A 23,347-nucleotide genomic window follows, 5' to 3' on the forward strand; every position below is an offset into this window, starting at 1 on the left:
AACGGATCTTTGAAGTTGCTTTGTGCAGAGCCAGCCCATTGGTCCATCTGACTCCAATGGGTTGAGGGATCTGTGGCTTTCCAGATGCTCTTAGATAGACTCCATCTCTGGCCATTGGCCATGCTACATGGAGCTGATGGGATCTGGAATCCAACAACATCCAGAGAGCCACAAATTCCCCACTCCCAGTTAACTCGTCCTGGCAGTGGACCTTCAATATCTCTGCAAGACATATTTCCAAACTCTGCTAAAATAATTCTAAGATAAGATTGGGGTAATCTGGGACTCTCCAGGTGTTACCTGAACTTCAGCTCCCATCAGCCAGCATGAATGGTCAAGGCTGAAGGGAGTTGGAGCCCAGATACATCTGGAGAAGTTCTCCATTCCTGCTAAAGTGGAATGCAGAGCCAATGTGGTGTCATGATTAGAGGTGTGATGGCCTGGGATTCGGACTCGGATGCTGAACCTGAGGGATCCCAGCCTGCACATGATTCCCCGCCTCCAGAACCAGCTGAGCTGGGGCTGGGGCATGAGCCTGAAGGGTCCTCACCTGTGCTGGATCCTCAGGTGCAGGCATCAGCTGAGCCTACTCTGGCTCCTGAGGTGATGGAGGGCCCATTGCCTGCAGGTGCTCCATTCTCAGCCCCATCAGGGGAAGCTGAGGTTGCCTCTGGGTCCAGTAACCCTCCAGCCTCTCCTGAGCTGCAGAGGCTCAGGGCAGAGAGGCGGAGGGAACCAAGTTCCCACAGGAGGAGTGCTCGCCTCCAGGCCAGGAGAGTTGAGTCACCAGAGGATCGGGGCCGCCCTATGCCTCGGGGCAGATAAAAGCCAGCCAGCCCCAGTCCCAAGTTGCGGGAGCAACATTGTTGGTTGCTAGTTCCTGCCTGAACCCTGTCCTGCTTTCCTGCCTGAGCTCCTGACCCACCCTGGCTCCCTGCTTGCATGCCTGTTCCTGACTCTACCTGACTCCCTGCACTGCACCCAGCTTCAGCTACTACGGAATGCCTCCATATTGCACCTTTGACCACGAACCAGACTTGGACTTTGCCTCTCGGGGACCAGCACAAGAGGGTTTGACCAGGACCTAAGAACCAGGGTTCAAATTCCCACTTGGCCATGGAGCTCTCACTGGGTGACCTTGAAAGCCAGTCTTGGCCTAATCTACCTCACAGGGTTGTTCTGAGGATTAAATGAGGAAGGTAGGGAAGAACAATGTGCCCAACCTTGAACACTTTGGAGTAGAAGGTGGGATGCCAGTGCAAATGAATGAATGAATGAATGAATGAATGAATGAATGAATAAAAGCATGGGTCTAAAGGAGCTGTCCAGGATTTGAGTTCTGAAATACTCATTTGGCTGTAAACAAACGACCATCTGTTGGAAACCTTCCACCACCTGTGTTGTAATGAGCTTACTGAACTTGTCGAAGCTGACCTCCGGGAAGGAAGGATTGAAAGTGAATGGGGTTGGTGGGAGAGATAATAATACACCCTTCAAAAAGTCCGCTTATTTACCCTGCTTCATTTCAACCTCTCCCCTTGTGGTGTGCAAATTGCAGTTCTTAAATTCAACATCCAAAACACTGCAAGCGGCATTAAAAATTTACTCCCTCCTTAACAGGGCTGGGGCGAAGCACCTTTGGGGAAATCACTGAGCCCCCCCCCAACACCCCCGCTTCCTCCCTCCCTGCAACCTCACTCGAGAATCTGCTCTCTTGAGCTCCTCTGCCAAATAGCTTCTTTAAAAAGTAATCTTTTAAAAAGTAGGCTTTAGATGGGGTCTACAGAGGACATCTAGGCCACCACTATTTTTGAAGAGGGAGAGAGGGAAGGAGAGAGAGAGAGAGAGAGAGAGAGAGAGAGAGAGAGAGAGAGAGAGAGAGAGAGAGAGAGAGACAGAGAGAGAGACAGAGAGAGAGACAGAGAGAGACAGAGAGAGAAGAGAGAAGAGAGAAAGAGAGAGAGAGACTGACTTAGCATTTGCAATCCCTGTTAGAAGTGTGGAGCCTAGCTAAAGATTTCAGTGTAGAGTATAGGAGAAAAGAGTTTGGATTTGATATCCCGCCTTTCACTCCCTTTAAGGAGTCTCAAAGCGGCTAACATTCTCCTTTCCCTTCCTCCCCCACAACAAACACTCTCTGATGTGAGTGGGGCTGAGAGACTTCAGAGAAGTGTGACTACCCCAAGGTCACCCAGCAGCTGCATGAGGAGGAGCGGAGACGCGAACCCAGTTCCCCAGATTACGAGACTACCGCTCTTAACCACTACACCACACTGGCTCTCAAGCGAAAAGGGAAGGGGGCAGCTAACATCCTTTACCAAAAACTATAAGTGAGGAAGGAGTCTTGAAAACTCAGCGGAAGGCTTGCCTTGAACCCAAAGTAAAGATTAACAGGCTGAACAGAAATGTAGGAAGCTGCCCTATACCTAGTCACATCATTGGTCCAGCTAGTTTGGTACTGTTGACCCTGATTGCTATATTATTTGCAGAAAATAACTTCTAGGGAACACCTGATCTCAGACAAATCCATGACCGGAAGGCCTGTAGCTCAGAGGCAAAACATCTGCTTTGTGGGAATGTTCAGGGTGGCAGGAAAGGATATATTGTTTATTAGTGTCCTTCCTAACTTGCGCTAGCAAGTGCCTTTACTTTGCAGAGTTTACATTCCCCTTCTCATGCACAGCAGAAAACTAGTTGCAGACTCGTGTGAGTTCCTTAAGACAATACGCAATTCAATCTGGCTTGTCCAGATTGAAATGTGTTCTAATATTTTCCTGGTAAGACCCCTTGAATCCCTCCTAAAAGAATAAAGACACCACAGTCCTATTCATCAGCAATAAAAAGAAAGGCTTAAAGGCTTTTAAGGCTTAAAGTTACAAGCATATACAAACAGGTTTGTCCCGTATGTGGGCTGACCTAGTGACTGCAGCTAGCAGTCTGGGAAGTTTGCAGGACGAAAGGAAGATTGAAAAGCAAGAGAGTGGCTGCATGGCTTGTCCTTTTACACGCCCACCCACTAGTCACATGCAAGGAAGGATGCTCCAGGCCAGGAGGAACAGGAAGTTTCGACTGGCTGGACCAAACATTCCCTTGCATGTCCACTCTAGGAAAACAAGGAATGTTGAACTTGACTGCTCTCAGTGGATTACATTCCACATGCTTTGTATGCAGAAGGTCCCAGGTTCATTCCCTGGCATGTTCAGGTACGGGTGGAAGAGAATTCTGGAGAGCCTCTACCCATCATTGAGTAAACAATACTGAGCTGGATGAACCAGTGATCTGACTCACTACAAAGTATTTCCCATGTTCCTATGACTAGCAGCAGCTTCTCTCTAGGAATTCAGGTAGTGTGCCTCTTATCCCTACCTAGACATGCCAGGCATTAAACCTTTACATGCAAAGAACATGCTCTTCCACTGAGCTATGGCCCTTTTGCCCTGTGCTCAAATAAACTTCATTATGCTCAGGCTCAAGCAGCTGCAGTGGTGCAGGGGTCTGATAAAGGGAGGGGGGAAGGGCAAGGAGAATGGCCAAGAGGTCAGTGCATATTGTCTTTGAGAAAAAGCCAACAGATGAATAAATGGGCGGGGGTGAGAGTAGTTTAGAGAAAGGAAAGGTGGGCATCACATTTATTCTCAGTGAAACTGACTGGCTTCTCCAAAAGCACAGATAATCTGTGGAACTCACTGCCACAAGATGGCTTCAAGGTCGGGGAGTTAGAGGCATTCATGGAGAAAGAGGAATGTAGGAGGGCAGGAGAGAGAATGTCGGTCAACACAATGCCTATGACAGCCCTGACAGCTAAATTGAACCTCCCAGTTCAAAGGATGGACATCACCGGGTGAGGGTTGTACCACTTGGGTGGGGGCTACTCCCTCCACGTCCTACCTGTGGGCTTCCTGGAGAACCTAGTTGGCCATTGAGAGAAGTGAGGTGCTAGACTCTCAGGCTGATCTCATTTCTTATATTCTTAGCTGTTTATTTCTGAATACCAGCTGAGGGCATCAAGGCATCTAGTCCTGCCCTGTGGGAAGCAGGATGCTGAACTTGTTGCCTGGCCTTGGGCCTCTTCTGATGTTCTTAAGATACCGGAAGGAGTGGTTTATCAGGAGAACTGGAGGAGAGGGTGGGGTCACTTCCCATGCAGTTGGATAGGTCCGTGTGCCCCAGTGCTTTGCCTTCGGCGGCTCATAAACGTAGTCCCATGGAAGACAAGAGACGGGAAGATATACAGATTGAATAATGTAGCTTACGCAAGACTATCGATTATATTTGTCTATGTATTATTCAAACGATTGACTCACCCAGGCCAGAATACAGGGGCATAGCCAGTGCTTGCTCAGTGGTGCTCAGATAATTGTAGTTAACTTTATCTCGCGCCCTCACCTTGATAACTTGCAGCCAGATTCTTCCACTGCCCCTCAGCTGCTCCTGTCGGGCCCCCCTCCCCCCATCGAGAGCTATCGGCTCCTCTGCCCGCTTCCTGCAATCCGTTCTCCGCAGAAGCTCCTAGCGATGAATCAGAGCGTTTCCTTAGCGTGTTACTTAAACAACCACTCCCTTGGTTTTGCGAGCTTACTAAGGGCGGCTGGGCTGAGTAGGAGCCCGGACAGGAGGGATCAGAACCCTCTAAGCCACTGATGGGGGAACCTATAACACCCACCTCTAGGTATTACTGAACTCCCAGGCAGCATGACCAGTGGTCAGGGATGACGATGGCACTCTAAGAACGTTTGGAGGACCACAAGGGGTCCCCATTCTTGCCCTCAGAATCAAGAAGTGGTTCAACTTCTGTAGCACTCTTGCTGAGCATCTCTCTCTCTCTCTCTCCCCCCCCCCTCTCTCTCTCTCTCTCACACACACACACAAAAATAAGAAGTGAAATGCTACCGGAAGATATTTGCATAGAAATAGCTAGAGACGGTTCTTTAATAGGGGCCGACGGCCGACTCGCTGAAGAGGCCTCTAGGGGGCTGTGGGCTTTTACCTTTCGCACAGAGGAAGCAGCGTGGGTTTTTTGGGGTGCGGGGCTGGAGGCAGAGTGATGGATACAAAGGTGCCATGTTTTCGTACGCTGGGTGGGTGGGTGGGTGGATGCATTATTCCCTGTTAAAGACCAGCACTGTATCTGCCGGCTCCCCTTCCAACTTGAATGAATGGAAATAGATGTGCGTAAAGTTTCCTTCAAGAAATTTTCCCAGGAAGTAAGCGATTTAAAAACGCGTGTGTGAGTGCGCGCGCGTGCACTGCCTCCCTCAGTCTATTGTTTCCTTTTTCCTATTCCTCCCCCACATGCTCAATATTCAGCTGGAGAGAGATCGAAGGCCTGGCTGAAGAATTTTTTAAAAAATATAATAATCCAAGTTTGCAGCGGTTCTTTGTTGGAGTGACTGATACAACAGGGGAAGGAAGGAAGGAAGGAAGGAAGGAAGGAAGGACGGGGGGGGTCGCGGATTGGGGGAGGGGGGTTTCCCCGTGGAAGGCGATTTGCTCGCTGGCTCCGCTGCCGCCTCCCGTTGACGGCTCGGTTCTCCTCGCCAAACAATCAGCTCGGAGACGCTTCGAAGGCTTTAACTTCCATTGGATCTCCCCGGCGAAGGAGCTGCACACACCCTCTTCTTCCTCCCCTCCCTTTCCACCCACCCATTCATTCACACACTCACACACACACTCTCACACACACACACGAGTCTCTCTTCAGCCCCTCCCTCCTCCCCACCGCCTTCCCACTCGGCGGACTCCTACATTAAACCTTTGATCGGGCTTGCAACCAGACGGAATCTCTCGCTCGCTCTTCCCCCTGCCTCTCTCTCTCCGTAAGCGGCGGTCGTCCCCTCCCCCTTGGGGCCTCTCCAACAGCAAAAGAAGAGAGAAAGAAGAAGAACTGAAAGGAGGAGGGAAGAGAGAAAGGCTGACTGCCCCCCCTTCCAGCTCTGATCTCCCCCCGCCCCACCCTCAGCGTCTCCCGGGAATCCTTCAAGGCGAGGCGGCGCTCCGGGATCCAGAGACTGGTTGGGCTCCTTCGCTTCGCCTCCGACCGGGATGGTGGCGAGCTCTCCGCCGGCTCCTTGACGCAGTGAGGGCGGCCGAAGGGAGAAGCTGCGGCTCTCGCTCCTTCTCTCTCTCTCTCAGGCCGCCAAAGGATTTGTCTGAGGAGGAGGGGGGCAGAGAGAGGCTGCCTGCCGGGAGAGGACGCTTGGGGAGGGGAGCTGAGAGAGAGAGGGAGCGCGCAAGAGAGCGAGCGAGCGAGCAAAGAGGCGGAGGCGCAGCACCGGAGAGCGAGCGAGCGAGCGAGCGAGGCTGGCCGCCCATCGGGTCCTCCCAGTCGTGTTTCAAGAGGGCGTCGGGGCTGGAGAGCCGCTCCTTTCCTTCTTCCTTCCATGCCGGAGGCAGGTAGGTAAGCCTGGCGGGGGGCGAAGCTCCGGCTTCAGCTCGGAAGGTGTGTGTGTGTATATATAGATATATATATAGCTCGTCTTTCTCTCCCCCCCCCCCAACCTCCACCGGCGCCGCAATAGCTGAACGGGAGATGTCAACCGCTAGGATTATGAGTAGTATTGCCTTAAGCAGAGAGGAGGGGGCGCAGGCTGGGTCCCCCGTGGATCTCCTCTCTGCCAGATCGTGAGCCTCCTGCATCAGTTGAGCCTGAGGGGCGCACGCCGCCCAAACCCACCTACTCTAGGCATTCATTTGCAGATTGAAACACGCACGAACAGCACACACACCATCTTCAGCCTCCAGCCACTTCTGTTCCTTGCCCTGGATTCTCTCCCTCCCCCCCCCATCATCCCGTGACAGATGTTTCCAGTGCTAAGCCTTTCTGTGCAGCTCCCCCACTCCCAGCCCGAACCTTTCCTAGACGCTCCATGTGCTGGGGGTGGAATAAGGGGTTCGGGGGTCCCCCGCAACCTCTCCTCTCCTTCTGGGTCCAAACTTGCCTCCTTGGACACACAAGCTGGGAAGGTGGCGCCTGACTCCCTGCGGGTCGCCCAAAACTTTTCTGCGCCGCGCCGTGGGCTGGTTGGGACATTGGGGTGCAGGGCGGCTCTGGGTGCAGCTGGGGCGAGCTGGGAGCTTAACCAAGGCTCCCCACTCCTCCCCAACCCACCCCCCGGAGGGAAGGGAGGGAGGAGCTGCTCTGTAGGTGCTGGCACCCAAGCGCGCAGAGACTCTTCGCGAAGTGGGCCTGTTTCAGCACCAGCGGGGAGCGGACAGCTCCCCGACGCGAATAAAAGACTCCGCCGTTCTCGACCGCTCTCCCAATTTCTCTTAAAGGTAGTTCACTTTAATCCCCACGGTACAAATATTTCACTTTTCTCCTTTCTCGCTCTTGCTTTCGACGCCCACCCTTCTTCTCTTGGCGTCCGGTTCCCCCATTCTAAGTCCTAAAGTAGCCTCGTCCCTTAATGGGAAGTTAATGCAACTGTTGCGGGGGGGGGGGACGGGGGACGACGAGCAGTCCTGCCCCCCAGCTAACCTTGCAATCCCGGTGTCTCTGGAAAGGGGAAGGAACCGGCTAGATCGAGGCACCACTGCCGGTTTCGTCTACAACTCAAAGGCATCGGGACTGTCGGACGTAACAGTTCGACCCAGGTTTCAGTCCGGAATCAGAAAATTGCTGGGTGGATGAGACGTCCTCGGTTGGTCGCGGGGGGGGGGGGTCCTGAAGTTGTTGCGCACGGGCGTCTGTCCTAGAAACTCAAGAGGGTACTGGTGGTTAAAAGAAGAAGAGGAAGTGTTCCTAGGGCGAAGGAGAGCCCCGCAAGTATGTGTGTTTCTTTGCCCGGGCGACTGGCTCCGAACCGTCGCTTGAAATCTCCCTGACAGGTTAACTTGCGCCTTGGATAAAGCTGTTTACTGGTGGCTGTAGAACTTGTCGAAAATGATTAATGACCCTGATTGTCAAAGTGGAGGGAGAGAGAGAGAGACCAAGAGAATGAGGCACTCCCAGAGCTTAGCTCTCGAGTCCTATCGGCTAGATTTCCCGGGTCTGAAGGCTCACGAGGCCATCTCCTTCCTTGAAGCTAAGCCGCTCTCGTTCTGGGCAGTGTCTGGATGAGGGAGTTTCAGGACTGGAGAAAGGCAGGGTATAAATGGAGGAAAATGATAATGATGATAACAACAGTAGTAACAATGTATTTTGCTTTAGATTTTAAAAAATTATTTAATGGACTTTCCTTGATTAGCATCAGGCTTTAACTTCACCTATGACTGTGCTCCGGAACCTGATCCAACACGAGAAACAAGCCCCCACCCCAATGTTGTGTCACCGACAATGGATAGCCAGACACTTCTGGAAAGCTGATAGGAGGGCATGAGCAGACCCCCTCCCCCGCTCTCTCTGTCTCTCCGCCCCACTCCGCCCGTGGACTTTGAACGCAAACGTTTCCTTTCTCTCTCAGAGCTCTGTCCTCCAGGAATGTTTAGGTTCCAAGCTGATCTAGCTTAGGAATGTAGTAACTCCAGGTCTGTGTGTCTCTGAGCACGGACAGTGTGAATCGCGCTCCTTGCCGAGTAAGCCAGGTGACTGAACCGAGTTGGGTCGGATACGGGTGGGTTAAAGCCACTAGAAAACGCTTCCAAAGGACACTCGATGTGGAAATTAACGACTGACCTATATTCATTCATTTCCACCCCGCTCCAACCGCCATCCGCAGATGGCCGGTCAGCCTCGATCCACAATCCGTTTAAGCTTCAACCAAAGTCAAGCCACTTCATTCCCCCTGTAAGAATGAATGAAGCGGCTCAAGAATCGGGCTTGTGTCCCAGGATCGCTGCTTTCCCGGCCGCTCAGAGGACCGCTCATTCCCCTCACCTTGGCAACTTGCTGTGAGCTCAAGGTGTTCCCATGCAACACTTCTCACGGGCCCTTTTAAAAAAAAAACAACCCAAAACAAAATAAATAAATAAATTTAATTTATTTAAATAAATAAATATGGGCTTCCTTTTTGCAGTCGACCCGACACACACCTCGTCTTGATTAAATCCCCCGGTGCTGTAGGTCATGTTACACTCTGGATCACGGCCTTGTTCACCCCCATCATCCGCTTTAAATGCTTCGAAGTCTTACTTCTTTCCTTGCTTAAAAATGTGGCAAGAGCCGGCCCTGCTGCGCATGAGCACCGCCTCCCCCCTCCCTCCCCAGTCTGCTGAATGGAGGCCTGGACATCTGCCCCAAAGTCCGGCCCTAACGGCCCCGCTAGCTAAGAAACGCGCGCACAGACTTCCTTCTGCCGCTCTCCTTCCAGTCCAGAGACGGGCTCCACATCCTCTTCTGCGTACATCGAGCCAGCAATATGCAGAGCTGATTGAAACGAGGCCAGGGGAGAGTTATAGCCTGTTTAAAAAAAGGAGAAGAAAAAGCACAGATAGATATTTAAAAATCCTCTCTCGTCCTTGGCAAAGTTACCCCTTTCCCCTAATCGATTCTGCTGGGGGCGGTGAAATCGTGCGGAAGGAGAGAGGGGTTCTTGGTGATGGACTGTCCAAAGTTGAGGCACGGACAGCTGGTCAGCCCCCGATTGGGTCCGGTGGCTCCCGGGTGCGTTTTATGTCTCCCTCTAAATGTCTTGCGTGTGGTGGGTTCTCGGTTGTTGCCCAAATACATATATGTGATATCTATACATTGGCGTACGATGCTTAGCCCGGTGTCTGTATTGCAGCTTTAATTAAAATGACAGATGTTGCCGTAGAGTTCCACAGAATTAATGATAAACACAGAGGAACTTGCCAATCAAGGCGGCTATTGTTCGACATCCAGCGGAGCTTTTGCCAAAGATCCTTGATTGCATTTGAATGAAGTCGAGCCAACAGGGCGGCCTACCCAAGCCCACCCCCCAGCTGGGCTGCAAAAGACTGGCAGAAACGGGAAACGGAGAGGGAGGGGAACGCTGCCCTCTTTCCCTCGCGCCCCAGAACATATGGGGAGAGGGGAGAGAGAGAGAGAGAGAGAGAGAGAGAGAGAGAGAGCAGCTTATTACACCGTGGCTACGAGTCTGTCTGGTTGACTCGCCCTGGACTCGCAAGGCACGCGCAGCAGCGGGCCGCCAGTTGCACAGATGGATAGCTTCGTATGTGTTCAGCTGTGCCACAGATTGCATCCCACAGAACTTAGCGATTCCGTCATCCTCCAAAGAGTGCAGAGCCAATGGGCTCTGCAAAGGCTTTCGCTGAATTCAGGAAAGGGACGTGGCTCGGAGGTAGAGCGTCTGCCTGGCATGCAGGAAGTTCCAGGTTCGAGCCTATCTCCAGGTGGTTCTCGGAGAGGACCTCGCCTGAGCCCCTGGGGAGCCGCTCCCAGCTGGTGGGGCAATCGGTGCCTTGGATGAGTAAAGGTTATGCAGTCGCCAAACAAACAGGCCTGAACTATCCTGTCGAGTCCTTCTCTAACTCAGACTGCCCCTCTCAGAAGTTGTGCTTTCCTGGTCTTCAGAAACTCCCGGGTTCAACCCCAGCATGTGTAGAGAAGACAGGGAGAGGCTTCCTGCCTGAAACTCTGGAATGCTGCTGCCAGTCCGAGTGGGCAGTGCTGAACTAGATGGGCCGATGGCCTTTATACTGACAAAGCAGGTTCCCATGTGCCTATGGATTGCAATTCGTGACTCAGCTGAGAAATGGCCTCAGTGGTAGTGAGAGCACACACACACATATACACGGGCTCCCGTCATTCTGTCCCATTCGACCTGGATGAGGTTATGCGCAGATGAGTAGACGTGATTCTCATGGGCTGCGCTGTGCAGATTTAGGGTCCACCCGCTTCCCTCTGCCTTCCGTAGAAAGCAAAGGGTTTGCATTCATCCCGGTAGGGAGAGCGACGCGGAGTCAAGCCTCAGATCAGGGTGGCCCTTGCCTCTCTGACTGGCTCAAGCGCTTTGATCACCCCCTTCCCCATCCCAAAAGCATCCTATATATAACAATTCTGCAAATCACCAGCCCCAACGCTGCCTCTATAGGGTGTGTGTTGCATGTACAGTGCAAGCGATCCCGCTAAACCGATCCTTCTGGTGGGTCCAGTGTCCGGATAGAGCGAGGCAGGTTCGGTCTTCCGTCAGCTGAGTCCCATCTCGCAGCCCGTCTCCTGTACCCAAGACTAGGAGCCACTGACAGTACAGCTGGTTTGGGTCCCATTCCTCCTTCCTGCTGGAGCGAGAAACGAAGAGGGCAGTGGAAATTTGGGGGGGGGGGGGAAGCGGCTTCCAGTGGGCTAGTGAGTCTGTTGCAAGCCTCTGCCTCTCCCTCTAGCCTGGACCCATTTCCCCCCCAATATAGATGCGGGAGAGAAAACGTGAATCGATTGCCTGTGTTTGTTTCTGCCCTAGAAGCTTTAAATGCGGGTGAAGACAAAAATGAAGGAGGAAAGGGGGGCGAGGGAAGGGCCGCGAAGCATGCAGAAGACTCCAGTTTCAATCCTCCGGTAGGGCTGCGAGAAACCCCTGTCTGAGTCACTGGAGAGACGCTGCCAGTCAGTGTAGGCAATGTAGGCTTGACCCGATGCATGGAAGCTTCCCACGCAATTCAGCCCTGTATCCAGAGCCATGAGGACTGGAAATTTTATTTTCAGAAGCAGCACCATAGCTTGGAGGTAGAGCATCTGCTTGGCATGCAGAAGGCCCCATGCCCTAGGCTGGGAGAGACTCTTGCTTGAAACCCAGAGAGCCACAATACTGAGCTAGACAGGCCAAAGATCTGACCTCAAGGATAAAGCAGCTTCCTATGATCCTAATACAAAATAGATTCTTTTTTCCACGCTGTCATGACTGTTATGCTCCACAGGAGTCAAAAGCCCATATGAATCCATATTGCGGCGAAGCAAAATGTTACATAATAGTGTGCAAGCTTCTGAGTTCCACAGCACTCTTCAGCAGGCTACTTTTTTTTAAGACAGAAGAAGAGAGCAGTGGCTATTGTAGACCTGGATGGTTTAGCTAATACCAAGAGCCTTATTCCACCCCCACCCCACATTTACTTTTAAAAAAAGCATCTAGTAACATGAGGAAGAGTTCTGAGGAACTTGAAAGCTGGCCTACTATTATAGGACAGTATGCTTGGCCTAAGAAAGGTATCACCTGAATATGGGCTTTGGGTCCATAACGTAACAACTGTTCCTCTTTGTGTAACTGCATGAAGTGCTCCTTCGTTCAGGGATCATCTTGTTTACATGAACCAGATAAAGAAAGAGAGGGGAGATCTGGCATGAGAAGTCTAACTGACAGGTTACTGATTTCTCTTTGGGAATGTCAGAAATCAGAATACCTTTTAGCAACATCTCGCCCTGTTCCCGAAGGGCAAGAAGCGAGAGGGGTGAGTCTCTGGCAGCGAGTCTAGTAGAGGTTCTAAAGTCTCCTTCAGCTTCTCCAGGTAATCCTGGTTCTTTAAAAGATGGGGGACAGGATCCCAGATCTGCCCAGCTGGATCTGTCTTCCACTTCTGAATGTTTGCTCCTGATACTCTTGTCACCTGGTTTTCTGGAGACTACTTTCAAGGCCACTGCCTGCCCACCCCAATGCCAGTCAGTTTCACAACAGTGTGCCAGTTGCACTAGGAAGCCTTTCCATTCTTAGCTCTGGGGTCACTGTGGACCACAGTTATGCCGCCACACATTTCAGAGCCGGCTCTGCCATTGGACAAGGTGAGCACACAGTCTTTTCACAGCTAGGCCTTGGATACAGCAACAATGAAGGGCAGCAAATGATTTAATTTATCCTGATAGCTTTCCCTGAATGAAGGGTTCATTTCATGTCTAAACTTGAATCCTTCCATGAGAATAACGACACAAAGCTTAAATATTTGAGGGAGGCAGCCGTGATTTAGTCCACAGGTGCGTGTTACATCACTAGATCTCTCATGATTTAGGAGCTGGATACACTTGACGGCTGACAGTTCAATGTGTGAACTAACTCCACTGGAGAGGATTGGATTTAAAGCGATCTGGGGGCATATGAAAGTCTGGATGTAGTGCTTGTTTTATGACATCTCACTCACATATAAAGTCATTGGGTGACTTTATAAAGTCAGTCAGTGATGGACATGCACATGTGAATCAGCTCTAGGACTGATTTGGACAGCCCTCTGCAATCATTGTTCTGTGATCTCATAGCACCTCTGTATATTACTGAATTCCTGATTTTTATACCAGGGGTGGGAGCAATTTGAAAAAGGCTGAATGAATTTGATTTCGTATCTCTGTGACTCCAACAACATGTGAATGCTTGAATGTCCTGTATACCTGAAGGAGCGTCTCCACCCCCATCGCTCAGCCCAGACACTGAGATCCAGCACTGAGGGCCTTCTGGCGGTTCCCTCATTGCGAGAAGTGAGGTTACAGGGAACCAGGCAGAGGGCCTTCTCGGTAGTGGCGCCTGCCCTGTGGAATGCCCTCCCTTCAGATGTGAAGGAAATAAGCAGCTATCTTCTCTTTAAAAGACATCTGAAGGCAGCCCTGTTTAGGGAAGTTTTTAATATTTAATGCTGTATTGTTTTTAACACTTGATTGGAAGCCGCCCAGAGTGGCTGGGGAAACTCAGCCAGATGGGCGGGGTATAAATAGTAAATTATTATTATTATTATTATTATTATTATTATTATTATTATTATTATTATTATGTGAGAAACAGCCATCATGGGTCAGGCAGAAGTTTCACATAACTTCTGCCCCCTTTTATGTATTGCTGTGCTTTTCAAATGGAAGTCACTATGATATTGTCTACCTCTGTGTTCATCAATCTTGGGCTCCCAAATGTTGCTGGACCACAATTCCCACCATCTCTGATCTAAGATGAGTAGGGAAGATGGGAGATGTAGTCCAAGAATGTCTGGGGAGGTTAAAGAAGACTATCTAGACTATATGTTCAGGGCTGCTCTTTGCCCGTGTAAGTACTGCTGAGATTTTAATCAAGCTTGAAATGTGATGGTGAGCTAAGGCAGAATTCTTCACCCAGCTGGTGCTTCGTGTTCTTCTGTTGTCATTTCTACTCCAATTGCCTTCAGATATGGTTTGAAGGTGCTTTGGGTAGCCACCTTGAGGAAGCTATGTAGGTTTGAGGTCTGTATGCTTCTTGGACAGGAGACCACTTAGGAAGATAGGATAGGAAGCTGCTTGATACCAAGTCATGGTCCATCTAGCTCAGGACTGCCTACACTAACTGGCAGCTGCTCTCCAGGATTTCCAGCAGGGAATGTTCCCAGCCCTACCTGGATCTGCTACTGGGAACTGAACATGGGACCTTCTGCATGCAAAGCTCTACCACTGAGGTACAGATCTTCCCAAAACAGAATCCACCCAAATAAGGACTTGAACCATAATTTAAAAGTCTGATGCTCTTTCTATCAACTGAGCTATCAAGGCTTCCACTTGGGAATCCATGTATGTTACCTTGAGTTCCATGATGGAAGAAAGGTGGTATGTAATGTAATAAACAAAGAATAACATGACATCACATCGAACAGATATTTTGGACTGCCACTTGTTCACACGTTCACTTGCAAGTCCCAACAGCTATGTGTGTGACCTGTCCAGAAACCCAGATTCTCTACTGGATTTAGGTCTCCCATATCCAAGTTCACTTGTTTCCATTGGAGATGCACAAGTTGCTGAGGGCAACAATAAGTATAGCTGACAGCGCCCCCCTGAGGACATCCCCTCCACATCCCCAAGCTCAAATCCAACCTTCTCCAAGCTGGTGCTCACCAGATGTTTCATACTACAACTCTCATCATTGGTGACCATCTGCTGTGCTGGCTGGGGCTGTTGGGAGTTGGAGTCCAACAATATCTGGTGGTGGAAGAAAGTGTCCAACATATCTCAGAAGAAGGAGTCATTCAGCACTCAAATCTTGGACAGCACCTGCAGATCTGCATTTCAGCAGGAATGGGGAACCTGTGCCCCTGCAACTGGACTCCAAATCCCATCACCACTGACTATTGGTAGTGCTAGCCGGGGCTGATGGGAGTTGTAGTCTAAGACATTTGGAGGGCATCAGGTTGGGGAGGACTGCCTCAATCAATGTTTCCAATAGTGTGTGCAAGTGCTTTCTACTGAACCATCAAAGTTTTGCTATAAAGGAACTGCACTGGAATAAATAGAAGGCATGGCACCCTCCTTCTGTTAATTCTCATGGAGGGGGAATCATCTTTCAGTCTTCCTTCTGTGTTTTGAGACATTTGGGGTTACCTTCCCCTCTGTAGGCTCCAGCTTTCTACGGGTGCTTCTAGCATGGCCACTGATAAATGCTTACCAACCACACCACCATCACCCACTCCCAAAGAAAACCTCTTTATTCATTTGGGGAAGGGCTATAATTCAGTGGTAGAGCGTCTGCTTTGTGTGCAGAAGCCGTGGGTTCAATCCGTGTCATTTTCAGATAGGACTGAGAGAAAGACTCTTGCCTGAAACCCTTGAGAGAGGCTGCCAGTCAGTGTAGACAATACTGAGTAAGATACATGAATGGTATGATGACTTGGTATAAGGTAGCTTCCTATGTTCCATCTAAGCTCCTAATTTTTCTTTGGAGACTGGCAGTACCACCCTCCATACCACCTTCTCATCCAAAAGGTCCCTTGGACATTCAGGCATCATACTTGTTCACACACACATCCAATGAGCATACAATTCTTGTTTGCTTTTTTGGATTGAGGAACCATTGAGCACCTTTGACTGGCCACCAGTTGGTAAAATCAGAAACATAGGATTGTCTCCTTAAGCATCCAGATGTGGACATTCCAGATCCATACCTATGATACACAGTGACACAGGTGTAGGTGAGGAGGAGGTTTCCCCAAGTTGGTACCCTCCAGTTCCCATCATCCCTGACCATTGGCCATGCTGGCTGGGTCTGGTGTGATTTGGACTCCAGACCTTCTGCAAGGCACCAGCTTGCAAAAGTCTGATGTCTGAGACCCAGGAGGTAGAGTCCTGTTGAGATCAACCAGCCATGCCTACACTGCATTGGTTTCTCAACCTTGGTGACAAGCAGCTGAATGTGTGAACGTGACACCTCTCCTGCTGAAGGTTGTGATGAGAACCACTGGCTTGAAGAGGGAGAGGGTTATTAAACAAACTCAAGGAGGAGGAACGAGGTCTATAAGCAGCTATTACTCTCTGAGCTTCTATGTATGTCCAGAAGTAGTGGGCCACTGAATACACAAGAGTGGATAACCCTTCTAGCCTTCCTTGTGGACTTCCCAGAAGCATCTGATTGGCCATTATGAGAAGCAGGATGCTGGCAGGTCAGTGAGGCAGAAGTCTATGGACCCACTCAGAAGAATGGGTAAGAACAGGCATAGGCAACCTTCGGCCCTCCAGGTGTTTTGGACAACAATTCCCATAATCCCTGACAACTGGTCCTGTTAGCTAGGGATCATGGGAGTTGTAGGCCAAAACATCTGGAGGGCCAAAGGTTGCCTATGCCTGGGTAAGAACTTCCCACTCTAGGAAAAAATAATAGAATTGTAGAATTGGAAGGCATCGTCTAGTACAACACCCTGCAATACAGGAACCTCAGCTATAGCATCCATGACAGATAGCCATCTAACCTCTACTTAGAAACATGTGCCTTTTTAAAATATGCCTCTTTCTTTGGGGGGGGATGTTATTGGGTTGTTGTTTTATTTTGGTTATATATATTGCGGTTTTTAATGTTGAAATTTTCTGTGAACCACCCTGAAACCTCCAAGTATAGGGCAGCATAATAATAATAATAATAATAATAATAATAATAATAATAATAATAAAATAATAGAAGCCTCCAGTGAAGGAGGAACAGCCTGCTGGTTTCACAGTGACCAACCAGAAACATGTTGGAAATTCACAAGCAAGACCCATGCTCAAGAGCAATCTCCCCTCTTGCAGCTTCCAGCAACTGATATTCAGAAGCATTTACTGCAGGGGTCAGCAACCTTTTTCAGCCATGGGCCGGTCCACTGTCCCTCAGACCATGTGGTGGGCCGGACTATATTGGGGGGGAGAATGAGCAAATTCCTATGCCCCACAAACAACCCAGAGATGCATTTTAAATAAAAGGACACATTTTACTCATGTAAAAACATGGATTCCCAGACCATCCGTGGGCCGGATTGAGAAGGCAATTGGGCCGCATCCGACCCCGGGGCCTTAGGTTGCCTACCTCTGATTTACTGCCTCTAACCAGGGAGGGAGAGCAAAGCTACATCCTGGCTAGTACCCACTGATAGCCTTGTCCTCCATGAATTTCTCCAGTTCTCTTTGAAAGCCATTGAAGTTGGTGTTCATCACTGCCTCCTGTGGGAGCTTATTCCACAATTTAGCGTGGGGAAAATTATGTGATTTTAGATTGCTAGTTTCATAGCCTTACAGCTCTCCATCTCCCAGCCTTCACCAACCTGGTGTGCTCTAAATGTTTGGGACTACAACTCCCATCAGCCCTAACCAGGTGGCTGAGGCTGATGGGAGTTGTAGTCCAAAACATCTAGAGCACACCGGAATGTTGAAGACTATTTCAGATGGCAATGGGTATATTGTTATTACTACACATGTATCCCACCGAAATTTCCTCCAAGGAGGTGACCTACATGGCTCTTCCCCTCTCCATTGTATCCTCACAACAACCCTGTGAGGTAGGTTAGGCTGAGAGACAGCAGCTGGCCCAGAGAGCTCCATGGAGAAGTGGGGATTTGAACCCTGGTCTCCCAAGTCCTAAGGGACGCAGGTGGCTCTGTGGGTTCAACCACAGAGCCTAGGGCTTGCCGATCAGAAGGTCGGCGGTTTGAATCCCCGCGACAGGGTGAGCTCCCGTTGCTCGGTCCCTGCTCCTCCCAACCTAGCAGTTCGAAAGCACCTCAAAGTGCAAGTAGATAAATAGGTACCTCTCCAGCGGGAAGGTAAATGGCGTTTCCGTGCGCTGCTTTGGTTCTCCAGAAGCGGCTTAGTCATGCTGGCCACATGATCCAGAAGCTGTACGCCGGCTCCCTCGGCCAATAAAGCGAGATGAGCACCGCAACCCCAGAGTCGGCCATGACTGGACCTAATGGTCAGGGGTCCCTTTACCTCCCAAGTCCCAGCCCAGCACTCTAGCCACTACACCACGCTGTTCGCCTCCCTTCTCAACCTGGCAAGTCAGTTTTGAAGCAGTTGTGGGGGTTGTCGTCTTGCTCATTTTGGTCCCAAATCTCTCCCCCCAAAGGCTATCTCCTGACGAGACCACTGATCCCTGATCCGTTGGCTTGTCCACACAATACATTGGAGGCTGCAGCCGTCACGGGACGGGAGGCGAACGTGGGAACGCAGCAGCCCTTCCCCGCCTTTCGAGATCCCGAGGGCTCACGTCCAAGGGGCGATCATTTCCTCCCAAGCTGAGCCATTTGACTGGGTTGGTTCCGCCGCCAACAGCCTCCCCAGGCGCCGTCTGGGTCCCCGGCTCCCGCTGTCAAACAAACCCAGCGTGCGACAGCTCCAGACGGCCACGACCTCGGGGCGAAATCCTGCCGCCTCGCGTCCTGACGATTTGGCCTTTCTTGTAGCGACAGGGGCCCCTCCTTCCACCGCGACCACATTGAGGCCGAGGGCCGCGGAGCGCCTCCTTCCTCCCTGTTCGCTCGACGCAGTTCGCTGCCCGCTTGCATCGCATGAAATATTTAAAAGTTTGCAGTGGTGAATAAAGAGATCATTAATATAAATTGAATCCAATGTTTCCAAGCAAAAGGGGAACGGAGTTGCCATCGCTGTATATAAATGACATCTATTCCAGGCACCCGAAAGAGCTGATGCCGGTACAGGCGCATTTTCAATTAAGTCGACGCATCCCCCAAATATCCTCTGAAAGGAAGGACAAACACGAGTCTCTTCTGGAGAGAGAGTGAGCTTGGGACTTTCCTTCTCGCATGCGGGGCGGAGGCTCTGCTCCTCGCCCAAGGCCCTTCTCATTGATGAAACCGGTCGGTGACCAGACAATATGTTCAGCAGCAGACACGCGATGTAAGGGCTAGCGCACTCGAACGTGTGAACCGACCCTACTGAAAAGCTCTGGGTGCGAGGAAAGGTTCATCAGGAATGAGCCTTTCGCATATGTAGGGGTATAAGGTTGTGTGTTGCATTCATCAAGTGATGGTCATACACGTGTGAACTTGCCCCATGTTAAAGGGGAAAGACTGGGCAGAAAGAGAAACCGGATACAATGCGGGGGTGGGTAAGCAGGGAAGTCCTCAGCACTCAGTCTCTCTGTATGTGTCTGTGAGTTTTGGGACTTATGCCGTGGGCCTGCTCTTGAAGAAAGGCAAGTGTTCAGACGTGCAAAACGTCACTCCATTCCTCAACACTTGAGGCTTGGCAGGAAGCAGAATGTGTGAAAAGAAAACTCCATTGCGTTTCAGATAATCCTGTGTTATGAAAGTCTTATCAGTGATGACTCCCATTCACACGTGCAATTGACGCTCTTGCCCAGTGATGGATATGTACGTGTGAACCAGGCCTTCTTTCCCAAGTTTGCAGTTTCTGGAAAAGAAACCCCCGCAGTCAGCAAACTGATTATCAAATCACTCCAGATCGATGATCTGTCGCTCTCCATTTAAAAAGAAGGCGATCCCTAAACGAAGAGATCTGTTGAAGACCATAGGATTACAACTGAGGTGGAACCATCAGTGGTTTTCTTTGACCCGCCGAAAACACTTCCGACAAGAAATCGGGGCAAGCTCTTTGGGGTTGACTCCTCGTCTTCTTTCTTGCAAAGGCCCTATTAGGCACCCGGGGGGGGGGGGGGGAGGCAGCCGCGCTGGGAGAAGCGCGAGATCCTTCAGTGAGGTGGAGAAAGAAAAATATTATGCTGTCAGGTTCGTTTGCCTGGAGACAGTTTTACAGCCTCTCTCGCCTTGCTGCTTCCCCAAAGTGGCGACTGTAGCCAAGAAACATCCCATAAAAACTCAACCAAAAAACCACGCTCCACAAATCCGAGAGTTTATGGGGCGTGAGACAGGAAACGCCAAGTCTGCCTAACCGGAAGAGAAGGTCAGAGGACTAAGGGAGGAGAAAGGGAGGCAGCGAGGCTGAAACTTACAAGTTACCTGCTAATTTCAGAACACACAGCCTCCTCTTTTGGGAAGGAACCGAAGCCCAGTGGGAAAACACCTGCTCCGCATTCAGAAGGTGCCAGGTTCAATCCAGGGTCTAGATAGTCAATAGCCAGTATAAGGGAGCTTCATATCTGTTCCCTATCTTCTCTCTTCCTTCCTCCGCGTGTGGGATTTTAAAGGATTTCTGACGAGCTAGAAGCTCCTTTGGCTTCATACTTCCGAGTAAACGCGCGTTAGGATCGGGCTGCGCACGACCGTGGTCCTAAAACACACACACACACACACACACAGCTGAATCCCCAGGCATCCTTTGGAAGGGAAGTGGGGGAAACCCCGCTGAGTTGGATGTTTGGCTTCCCTGGGGGGTCTCCTGAACGCAGTGCCAGTTGCCTCGGAGTAAACGTACCTAGGATCCGATCCCGCGTTCCAGAGTCCTGCTGCTACCTTAGACATCTAGGGCTTTCTGCGGATGGCTGTAGAAACCCATCGACCCACTCCGTCACCTGTGACAAGGGAGGGACCCTATGGGCACGTGTGGGTGGCCCCACATATATCAAACCCCACCTGGAGTACTGGTTCCAGAAGGGTATTTCTATCAAGATAACCAAGGGTCTGGAAACCAAGCCTTATGAGGAACGGTTGAGGGAGTTTAGTGTGTTCAGCCTACTGAGAGCTTATATGATTGTTGTTTAGTCCTTTAGTCGTGTCCGACTCTTCCTGACCCCCTGGACCAGAGCACGCCAGGCACCCCTGTCCTCCACCGCCTCCCGCAGTTTGGTCAAACTCATGCTGGTAGCCTGCAGAACACCGTCCAACCATCTCGTCCTCCGTCGTCCCCTTCTCCTTGTGCCCTCCATCTTTCCCAACATCAGGGTCTTTTCCAGGGAGTCTTCTCTTCTCACGGGGTGACCAAAGTATTGGAGCCTCAGCTTCAGGATCTGTCCTTCCAGTGAGCACTCAGGGCTGATTTCCTTCAGAATGGAGAGGTTTGATCTTCTTGCAGTCCATGGGACTCTCAAGAGTCTCCTCCAGCACCATAATTCAAAAGCACCAATTCTTCTGCGATCAGCCTTCTTTATGGTCCAGCTCTCACTTCCATACATCACTGCTGGGAAAACCATAGCTTTAACTATACGGAACTTTGTCGGCAAGATGATGTCTCTGCTTTTTAAGATGCTGTCTAGGTTTGTCATTGCTTATATGATAGCCACCTTCAAATATCTGAAAGGCTTTCAGACGAAGCAAGCTTGTTTTCTGCTTCTCCAGAGCCCAGGACCCGAACCAATGGATTCCAGTGGCAAGAAAGGAGGTTCATATTAAACATTAAGAACTTTCTGAGGGTGGTGGACTCTCCTTCGCTGAAGGTTTTTAAACCGAAGCTGGGTGGCCATCTGTCAGAGATTCTTTTGCTGCGATGCCGGCATTGCCGGGGGTTGGACTATAGATGACCCCCCACCCCCCCAGCTCTACGATTTTATGACTAAGTTGCACCAGCAAAAGTTTTACTCGCAAGTAAGCCAACCCCCCCCCCCCGCTTTTCCTGGTCAACAGTCCTAGTTTGCTGCCTGATGAGTAGGCATAGGGATAGAGTGCGATCCTATCCTACTCAGAAATGAAAACCCATCGGGTTCGATACGACTTCCTCCCAGGATACTGGCCCCCAGCGTTACTTCTGAATAAACATGCCCAGAATTGAGCTGCATGAAAAGCTGGAGGATGCTGTTGAACACCCCCTTCATATGGATTAGTTCTCCCTGCGGTTGTTACAGCCTGGCAATCAGATTGGTTTTTTAAAAAAAACCACACAGAAGGAAAGTCTCCCGTCTTTTCCCCACCCGTTTCCCTTCAATCAGGGATGGCTTTGGATTTCCATATGCCGTGTGGGGACTCCCGGCGTGTGAGGTCGCCTCTTTAAAACGGAGCAGCTTCCAGAGAAGGCCGAGCTCTGATTGCCGCAGGAAAAACCCGAAGAGTCCCGTGACGCCTGGAGGAGGATATTTATGACGGCCTCGGCTGTCGTGGGCCAGAGTCCACTCCTTCAGATGCATAAGGAGGGATCGTAAATTGGCAAGCAGACAAGACTCCTGGGGTTGGTGATGAGATGCAAAAGGCAAAAGTGCAGCATTTGACAATTCGGTTAAAGCTAGAATGAAAAGGGAGCAGCTTTCAGGGCTCGGCGCTTGCCGGTGCGCATCTCAAGAATCACAGAGCTGTAGTGTTGGGAGGGACACCCCAGGATCATCCAGTCCAACCCGCTTAGCTTCTTGCCTCTGATTGCAATGCCAAGGGACCCAAAGGGCCGTTTAGCCAATGCAGGGATATAGGAGAGCGGGGGATACGGTCTACAGGCGGCGGTGGTGAACTGGAACCAGTGGCCACGTGTGAACAGAGTCTGGTCTAGGGTGCGTTCGGCGCAAGGATGCTTAGCTTGCCCCTGACTTCATGCCCTGAATGGACCGTGGTTACTTTGTTGATCTCTATCAGATAAAAAGGGACGCGGGTGGCGCTGTGGGTTAAACCACAGAGCCTAGGACTTGCCAATCAGAAGGTCGGCGGTTCGAATCCGGAGACGGTGCGCTCCCGTTGCTCAGTCCCTGCTCCTGCCCAACTAGCAGTTTGAAAGCACCTCAAAGTGCAAGTAGATAAATAGGTACGGCTCCGGCGGGAAGGTAAAAGGCGTTTCCATGCGCTGCTCTTGTTCGCCAGAAGTTGCTTAGTCATGCTGGCCACATGACCTGGAAGCTGTACGCCGGCTCCCTCGGCCAATAAAGCGAGATGAGCGCCACAACCCCAGAGTCGGTCACGACTGGGCCTAATGGTCAGGGGTACCCCTTTACCTTTACCTTTATCAGATAAAAACACCTTTCGGATTAAACAGGGCTCTTCTTCAGGCAGAGTTCTCTGTGCCTTTCCAAAGCTTGCAGCCTGCTGGCTAATAGAAAACCCAAGATATCCGAGGTCATTTAGGCCTGCTCTCTGAGAGACCAGCCGTCCCTTCTGGGGAACCAGGTTCGGCTTCCTCCCATGCCCCTTATTTCAATGTACTGGTGCTGGTGTGAATTTGCAGTCTGAGGTGAGGGCGGGAGGTTTGCACCTTCGTCATTTCTCCTCCGTTTAGCTTGCCCCCCCTTCCTTCCTTCCCACCCACTCCGAAATATGGCCTTGGATGCGTTGGCAGAAAGGCGGTATAGAAACGAAACGAATGAATGAATTCATTTCATCTCGTTTCTATACCGCCTTTCTGCCCAGGCATCCAAGGCGGTTTAAATTTTTAAAAAGTGCTACGACAAATCGTATCTCATGTATAGCA

At 50.7% G+C, this 23,347-nt stretch overlaps 1 protein-coding gene across 1 annotated transcript in view; it reads left to right on the plus strand.

Moving 5' to 3' along the window:
* Positions 1-5,748: 5,748 nt before the first annotated feature.
* The window catches only part of ELFN1 (extracellular leucine rich repeat and fibronectin type III domain containing 1), a 252,391-nt gene continuing 234,792 nt past the window's right edge, over positions 5,749-23,347 (plus strand). The window contains exon 1 of the mRNA XM_083413486.1: positions 5,749-6,393. The gene's annotated coding sequence lies outside the window, so the exon portion shown is untranslated. The remainder of the gene's footprint in view (positions 6,394-23,347) is intronic.

Source organism: Podarcis tiliguerta, assembly GCF_965153285.1.
Source record: "Podarcis tiliguerta genome assembly, chromosome: 14".
NCBI classification, from domain to species: Eukaryota; Metazoa; Chordata; class Lepidosauria; order Squamata; family Lacertidae; genus Podarcis; species Podarcis tiliguerta.